We start from the raw sequence: 9106 nt of genomic DNA on the forward strand, positions 1-9106 counted from the left end.
TGCTGAGATATGAGGTGTGCCTCACAGATGCACCTGCTGTGTGCATGGGTCTGGACAGCATCCCACAGAGATCACGAAGCCTCAAAAATGTCCTCACTGGGGCCACAGAGATCAACACTGGGCCTCAGGAAGAGTGGTGGTGCAGGTGTGGGGGACGCATTGCTGTGGGCACAGATCTGCCGCACCGGGAAAGATGGGGAGGCCACTGAAGCAGCCCAGACAGGTCTGGATCCCGAGAAGCACCCTCCTGGCAGGGGCTGTGGAGACCAGAGGAGGCTCCCTGATGCCTCCTCTTTGAAAGACGCTCTGCACCCGTGTATTTGTGCTCAGTAAGACCCATTTGTTGCACACAAGCTGGCACAGCTCATAATTCAGGGGCAATAGAATTGGAAGGACATTTCAGAAAATCTGCAAACAAAAGCAATTATTCTTTTGTGCAGAAGAAAGAAAACACAACCAGCCATTTTCCTCATTCTCTGCAGTGTCTGTGAGTGTGGCAGCCAATCTTAAAATGTACTTGCCTCTCGGATTCGGCCCAACCCCCTCCATCAACACAACCACCACAAAACTTGGTATTTTCCCCTACGAACTTTGCCCAATTTTCCTTTATCCATCTGAAAAACAAGACTCCAGGCCACGTTCACTATGAGATTACTTAATGACTCTCTGTTGGCCCTGTCTGCCACCTGCCCCAACCTCACTCCTCAAGGAGGAGGCCTGATAAACTCATTCATAGCAAGGCAGAGGATGCGGTGATGCAGAAGAACGTAAAAGCTGACGCTGGGGCTTTGCCAGGTCCCTGGAGATTGAGGCTAAGGATCGAATGTGCAGTGAAGGGCTCTGGGGTTCTAAAAGCTGAGGGAGACTTCTGTGGCACAGCCCCTGTGGAGACTCAGGAACCTTCCTGGAGGCAAATCCAGGGCAAAGCTCTGCCTTAATCCTCCAAGATCTTTCTCAGGCCTACTCCAGTTCAGCAGGGGACCTGACTTCTAGTTCACGGGGTTGTCCTGAGTGTTACAGAGAACGCACATTACTGAAAGAGGGGTGGAGTGCACACGTGCAACCAGAATGCCCTGCACCCTGCAGCAGCCAGGTCTGTGTGGAGAAGCCTGGAGGACAATGTGGCTGGCATGGGCTGCTCCCGAAATGATGGACAGATGGACTGGAGCCAGGACCCTCACAGAATATCTAGGGGGGCGGTGGCTGCAGGGACAGCAGCTCTTCCAATACGACTCAAGAGGCTTCATTTCTGCCTCACGTGCGGTTTTGTTGCATCTCTCTGAAGGTCCTCTCATTAAAGACCAGCACCTGCATAATCCGTCCACAGCCTGCAGCCCTGCACAGAGGCTCAGACTCCCACCTGCTGCTGTAAGCAATTAAACCACTCAAACCTCATTTACAGGATTATCCAGCTGAACACCCAGGCTGTGCTGCTTAAGGGCTGCAGCCTTGAAAGACATGCTCAAAATGACAGCCTCAGAAAGTCCGCATTGCTGGGAAAGGCACATGCTAAGTGGTGCAGTCCACCCTGGGGCCCCCAGAGGAGTCTGCATTCCTCTCCCCATGAGCTCTTGAATGGTGCACGTACAGCAACGCCTCACCCACCCAGCACGGAGGGGCTGACTGATTGGATGTCTCTGCAGCACATGCTGCTGGCGCCATGGCTCACAGCAAGTCAACGTTTACACTCGCAGCCTGTGTCTCTGCTGTTGGAGCTCTGGTGAGCTGCCGGCGTCACTGCCACAACACGCAGGGCCTGGTGTCCACCTGCCACCTCCCCGCCTGGGGTGCCTCTGGGCTGCTAGGCTGGTAAGAGGTCACCCCTGCCATGACAGGGTAGCCAGTGCTGGACCTGCGCTCCTCTAGCAAATGGCTGTGAAACTGGACAAATACAGAGCCACTGTGATGAGCTGACTGTGAGCCATGCTTCCCACCCTCCCCCTCCCCATCTGCCGTCATAGGAGGCGGAGCTCAGGGGGGCCCCTGTGATGGAGCTGACTGTGAGCCACGCTTCCCACCCTCCCCTCCCCATCTGCCGTCACAGGAGGCGGAGCTCAGGGGGAACAAGAGCCGCAGTGAGAGGAGGGGCAGCGCCAGGGCTGGGCTTGGCCTGGGGCAACAGAGAAGGAGCTGTGTGGGGGCTGGACAGGGGAGACCAGGAGGAAAACAACAATGGCTCACAGCCGCCTCAACCTCCTGGGCTCCAGGGATCCCTCTGCCTTGGCCTCCCAAGAAGCTGAAACTACAGGTGCGCACCGCCACACCCAACTAGTATCCTTTTAATAGACGAGGTCTCACCACTGTGTTTCTGAAACCAGTCTGGAACTCCTGAGTTCAAGCAATCCTCCTGCCTCTGCCTCCTAAAATTTGGGCATCACAAACATGAGCCACCACACCCAAAAGACAGTTAATTTCTTAAAAAGGGAACTTTAACTTCTTTAAAAGATAGTCCAAAGCAAAAGCAGCATTGTGTTATGGAGTGCCTTAGGAAGAAGTTAAACATATGACAACTGTAACAGGAAGAACAGAGTTAGAGGAATTACACTGTTACAAGTTTCCAACAGTTTGTGTGAAGTGAATAGGCTGATAAATTAAGGATGCATTTTGTTGTCTTTAGAATAACTACTAAAAATGGTAATACCAAGAGACACAGCTAAAAGGCCAACAGAGGTGTCAAACAAAGTGCTAAAAAATTTCAATTAACCCAAAAAAGGCAGGAATGGAGGAACAAAGGAACAAAAATATGACAAATAGAGAACAAACGACAAGATAAGACACTTAGAAAACAAGTAGCAAGATGGGGGATGTATAGCAACCTCATCAGTCATTACAGGAATGGCAAATGGAGAAACTCCACGTGCAAAGCGGAGACTGTCACCAAGACCCAACTCCATCTACGGACACCCACTTAAGATACAAAGACAGGTCTGGTGTCTAAAGGATAGAAAAAGATCCACAGTGGGCCAGGCGTGGTCCCAGCATTGTGGGAGGCAGAGGCATAAGAACCACTTGAGTCTAAGAGTTTGACCTGTAATCGCAGCACTTTGGGAGGCTGAGGCAGACAGATCACCTGAGGTCAGGAGTTCGAGACCAGCCTGGCCAACATGGTAAAACCCTGTCTCTATTAAAAATACAAAAAATTAGCCGGGCATGGTGGTACGTGCCTGTAATCCCAGCTACTGGGGAGGCTGAGGCAGGAGAATTGCTTGAACCCAGGAGGTGGAGGTTGCAGTGAGCCAAGATCATGCCACTGCACTCCAGCCTGGGCAACAGAGTGAGACCCTGTCTCAAAAAAAAAAAAAAAAGGAAAAAAGTGGCTGGGCGCGGTGGCTCATGCCTGTAATCCCAGTACTTTGGGAGGCCAAGGTGGGCAGATCACACGGTCAGGAGATCAAGACCATCCTGGCTAACACGGTGAAACCCTGTCTCTACTAAGAAAATATGAAAAAAAAAAAATTAGCCGGGCGTGGTGGTGGGCGCCTGTAGTCCCAACCACTCGGGAGGCTGAGGCAGGAGAATGACATGAACCCAGGAGGCAGAGCTTGCAGTGAGCCGAGATCACACCACTGCACTCCAGCCTGGGCAACAGAGCAAGACTCCGTCTAAAAATGGAAAAAAGAATAGAAAAAGGAAAAGATACAGAGCGCCAATTCTGTGCATAAGAAAGCAGCCCTGGGACACGCACATTAGACCAGGGAGCACTCCTGAAGATAAAGAGGGATGTTCCATGATGACACCATGGTCAGCCTCTGTAAGGATCACAGAAAAATCCTAAATGCCTAAAAAGATAATAAGTTTCAAAATACACGAAGTAAAAAGGACAGAACTGAAAGAATAGAGAAATTCACTGTCCTAGTTGGAGATGTAACAGCTCTCTCGGGACTGCAAGCACAGCAGACGGGACAGGAAGGATTTGCCGGTTTTAAGCGCACCGTCAACCAGCTGCACCTCATTAACTCTTGGAGAGCATCCCACCCCACAGCTGCAGAACACACGTAATTTTCGAGTGTGCATGGAGCATTTACGAAGATAGGGCTTATGTTAAACAGTAAGAATAAGTCTCCGTAATTTTAAAAAGTGAGATCCTGCAGTTTGTTCCTTGATCAAAATGGAGTTAAATCAGTAATAGCAAGATCCCTTTTAGACTCTCCACATATTTGGAAAGTGGGCAAGACTCTTCTAAATATGCGTCTCAGAATAGGGGGTTTAAAAAATAAAGACATAAATAAAGAGATTTTCCTAAATAAAGCATGGTCAAAGAAGAAATCCAAAGAAAATCAGCACGTATTTCAAATATTCATCAAAATATTACACAAATTGTAGCATAGTCGTAGAGGAAGATCTGTTACTTTAAACACTGACAACATTTCAACGAAGAAGGTACACAGTGATCAATACCCTCATGAGAGGGTGTTCAACTCACCCGTCGCGAGGAAATGCAAACTAACGCCTCACTGAGATCCGCCAAACTTCTGGTGCAGACGGTGACCTGGCGAGGGCAGAGGCGAGAAGGAGGAGACTGAGGGTGAGGTCCACGTGTCCCAGGCAGGGGGACAGAGGCGAGAAGGAAGTGTCTGGGGATGAGATCCACATGTCCCAGGCAGGGATGGAGAGAAGGGAGAACCGGACAGCAGCATCTGCTTCCAGCCACGTCACGTGTTTGGAGACGCGGTGTCACCTCAATGTGAGGAACAGCCACCCAGGACACGTCTGGACTTCCTCCCACTACCTCTCACCAGGGGTCAGAATCCCGGCCCCGGGGACCCTCGACCCATAAACATCTTGGGCCTACAGCACCACCGAGCACGCCACAGCCTTGGCCTCGGCTGCTTCAGAGACACTGCACAGGGGCCTCTCACTTCCCCGGCCAGGAGCCACCCACACTGCACCCGGGGAGGCCCCATCTGTGTCTGTCCCACCTTTCAGACCGAGCCAGCCAGAGGCGCCCAGAAAGACTGTGCCAGGCCTCAGCTGTGTTGAAACCCAGGTTGGGGACAGTGGCAAGACCTGTGCCACCGTCTGCCCTTGCTCCTGGCTGGATTCAGTTACTTGGCTGCGCCCCAGTGAAGGCGCAGAGGGCACCACCACCTGCACAGGAAGAGAAGGAAGCCCACAGCAGAGCCCGCACACGTGTGGCCACGCCCCCGGCCCAGCCCCCCTCACACATGGCCACACCCCCTGCCAGCCCCCTCACATGTGACCACACCCCCGGTCAGCCCCCTTCCACGCGTGGTCACGCCCCCTCCCACATGACCACGCCCCCTCCCAGCCCCCTCACACACGGCCACGCCTCTTACGCAGCCCCCTTCTCAGCCTCCTCACGCGCGTGGCCTCGCCCCCTGCACGGCTCCCTCACACGTGGCCACGCCCCTGTCCAGCCCCCTCACACGCATGGCCACGCCCCTGCTCAGCGCCCTAACGCGTGCTGCCCCCTGCGCCCACCCAGGGCGGCCTCCTCCGCACCAGGGCTGAGCCAGTGTGGGGTCCAGGTGGGCTCTGGGAGGCCCCAGGGCAGAGCTGTATCCCGCGTCACTGAGGCTGCACCCAGAAAAAGGAAGGGGCGGAGGAAGCCGAAACCCGACGCGCGCTGCCTGGGGGTGGCGAGCCCGCTAGTCTTCCCGCCGGCTCATCTGCTTTCCCTCCGTCTGTAATACGCGTGGCACCCGGAGTGTGTGACTTTTGTGATGTTCTTTTAGGAGAGACATAACGCAGTCCTCTGTCCGGCCTCCTGCCGGGAATGGTCATGGGGGCGTGGTTAACCCCATGCGTGCCGAGGGCCACCTTGGAGCCCAGCACCGACACAGGTCAGGGCAGTGTTAGCCCCTGCTGAATGACTCCTGTTGTGTGTAAAATTGTTTTGACTCTTAAAGACTACACACAGCCCATTCTGCCATTATTTAGGGTGAATTATACTGCTGGGTCACAAGGAGAAGACGTGGCTCCTTTTGATGCTGAGGGAGGCCTGGAAGTCATTGCTGGGAGCATGGGAAGAGTGCTCCCGGAGGCAGAGGCTCCCAGGGGACAGAGGCGGCCCAGCGATGACCTGGCAGGTGGTGGGCACAGGTGTGCGGGGTCCCTCGGGGCCCACCATCGGAGGCCCCTCAGCAGGCCCTAACCTCCCCCATGTGTCCTAAGGCAGTTCCACTTGCATGGGCAATGGTCATTTCACTACTTCTGACCTGGAAGCGAGGTCTATGTTTGGGGGTGTCACGAGGCTCCCAAAGGGGTGCTCATAGGGCGCTTTTTCTTATTTTATAAAACTTCCATCTAAACGAACCACACCCCGAGGGGCAGTCCCCCTGCTCACCCCTGGAGGGACTCTCTTCCCCAGGTGCCTCACCCAGGCTTCTCCAAGTGTGGGGTGGCCTTCAGTCTGCTGAGAAAAGGATGTGGGTTGTCTGGCAGTCACTCTGCACTGGATTCACAGGAACCTCTGCTGCCTCCCTGGTCCCCCTTGATCGGCGCTGGGTCTAGGAACCAGCTCTGGGTTGGAACTGGACTTGAAAATGTCATTTTCTGCCTGCACCCACCAAGGCCACCTGGGGCTGTAGAGCGAGGAAACCCCTGTCACTCTCCTTAGATGTTGGCCCCAGGGCACCCTCAGTCTCCCCGACTCCAAATCACCTTTTCTTCCCAAATGACCCCAGCAGTGTCGGCCAGCCCCAGCTGGAAAGACTGCTCCCCTCACCCCTCCCCTCTGCTCCCTGCCCTCTCTTCCCCTCCCCTCCCTTCCTTTCTTCTGCAGGTGGAAGTCCTGTGCCAATCCCACATCCACATCCCTCACTGCACTCCTGGATCACACCTAGACAGACACAGAACTAGTCCTGGGAGTGATCACAGGGCCAGGACCCTAGTAATGAGTTATGTAAATGGCTCTGGGTGTCTGGAATTGGTTCTCTGCTCCAACTAGATTTAAAGGCATTCACGCTCTGTTCCCAGGGGGTACCAGGGTGCTAGGTGCCCACAGGAGTAGCATACAGGCACTCAGATTGTCACCTGCAGACATCTATAATCAAGTGCCTATAGGATGCCTGGCCCTGGGCATCAAGAGAAAAATTTAGGGGTGTAGCTGAGTGGACGGATGCTTCTAAGTGTGCTGAAGAACTTGGGGAAAAAGTGAAAGGCCTCCAATTTAGCCTCCAAAGTCTCAGGCAAACAGGGACACTTCCCTGTTTGCCTGAGAACAGGCAAACAGGTGGAGACATTCCCCAAAGGCTGTGAGGCAGGATGGAGGCATCGTCAGGACCCCAGACCTCTGCTGGCTCTCCTGTACAGAGGTGCAAAGTGCCAAAGTGCCAAAGGCACCAGAAGAAAAGAGAAGGAGACACCTAAACCTCTGCTCCAGCTAGGACCTCTCACTGAGGTCCAAGTGGTGTAACCCTCCACCTACCAACCATCCTGGGACCCGGATCGCCGTGTGGTCACTCCTCCTGGGGACTTCCCTGGCCTCCTCCTGCTCCCCTTGCCAAAGCTGCAGGTAAAGCAGCCCCAGCCCACCCCATCCAGCCGTTGTCCAAGGCCAAGGCCTGCCTGTCCACCTGAATACCCAGGGTCCAGGGTAACTAACCTGATCCTAACCCAACCCTGCAACAGGTAGTTACATAAATCAGCACAGACCCCAGACACTTAGAGCTGCATTTGCTTTATCCACCTCAGGGTGATGGGAGCTGCTGTTGGAGTTCTCACCGACCCTCCCAGGGAACCCCAAGCCTGTGCTAAGCCTCACACGCTCTGGGCGGACTTGGTTTCAGTGGGAACCACATCTGACCCTGAACGAGCTGACCCCCATCACTAGGAAATGTACCTAAAGTCAGGAAATTATTCAGACTTTGAGTCCCCTCAACTTTGGCTGAACTAATAGCAATTACATTAAAAGTGTGTCTGCCCTTCATCTTCTTTGACTTTGATATTAAATATCTCTACTATCAATTCAGTTGCCTAAAGTCATTACTGCTACCTCATATTTAATTAGGCCCAACCTGGCCACTCAAACCATACAGGAGACTCAGGTGAGAGCTCAGATATAGGCTCAGGTTAAAGTTCCAGTGTGGGCCCAGGTGAGGGCTCAGGTGCAGGTTCCAGTGAGGGCTCAGGTTAAGGTTCCCGTGCAGCCTCAGGTGCAGCCTCAGGTGAGGGCTCAGGTGCGGCCTCAGGTGAGGGCTCAGGTGCGGGCTCAGGTGCGGCCTCAGGTGCGGGCTCAGGTGAGGGCTCAGGTGCGGGCTCAGGTGAGGGCTCAGGTGCGGGCTCAGGTGAGGGCTCAGGTGAGTGCTCAGGTGTGGGCTCAGGTGCGGCCTCAGGTGAGGGCTCAGGTGAGGGCTCAGGTGCAGGCTCAGGTGCAGCCTCAGGTGCGGGCTCAGGTGAGGCCTCAGGTGAGGGCTCAGGTGCGGCCTCAGGTGAGGGCTCAGGTGAGGGCTCAGGTGCAGGCTCAGGTGCAGCCTCAGGTGCGGGCTCAGGTGAGGCCTCAGGTGAGGGCTCAGGTGAGGGCTCAGGTGCAGGCTCAGGTGCAGCCTCAGGTGCGGGCTCAGGTGCAGCCTCAGGTGCGGGCTCAGGTGCGGGCTCAGGTGAGGGCTCAGGTGCGGGCTCAGATGAGGGCTCAGGTGTGGCTCAGGGTGAGAGTTCAGCTTGGGCTGCCTGGCATGTGAGCCCCAGGCCTGCCCTTGGCTTTTGAGCTGGTGTCTGTGCCTCGGCTTTCCCGCGACCATGGCAGTGCATTCGGCACTCACAGTACCGCATTTGCCTTCACAGCGGTGAGCCGCACACCGGTGAGTGCACCCATTGCCTCAGCTCCCATTTTTACTAGCGAATGTAACAATTAATTAAATACAATCACTAATGAAACCAATGGTAACAATGCTGATGATGGGTAGTCTGTTAGTTTTAACGAACTCATCTGATTAAGCCGAGAAGCAGTTCAACAGCATTGGGGACAAGGGAGCGGCCCCAGAGATCCCCGCCCTCCCAGGCCTTCGACAACGGGATCTGCTCGTCCCCCACAGGGGCCACACGGGGGCGCCGCAGGACAGCGAGGAGTGGGCCCGGGGCGAAGGAGGGAGCAGAGAGGGACGGGGTGGGGAGGCCTGGCGAGGGAGGGCAGCGAGGAGAGGGA

The sequence above is a fragment of the Colobus angolensis genome, unplaced genomic scaffold (assembly GCF_000951035.1).
Source record: "Colobus angolensis palliatus isolate OR3802 unplaced genomic scaffold, Cang.pa_1.0 Scaffold82, whole genome shotgun sequence".
NCBI lineage: Eukaryota > Metazoa > Chordata > Mammalia > Primates > Cercopithecidae > Colobus > Colobus angolensis.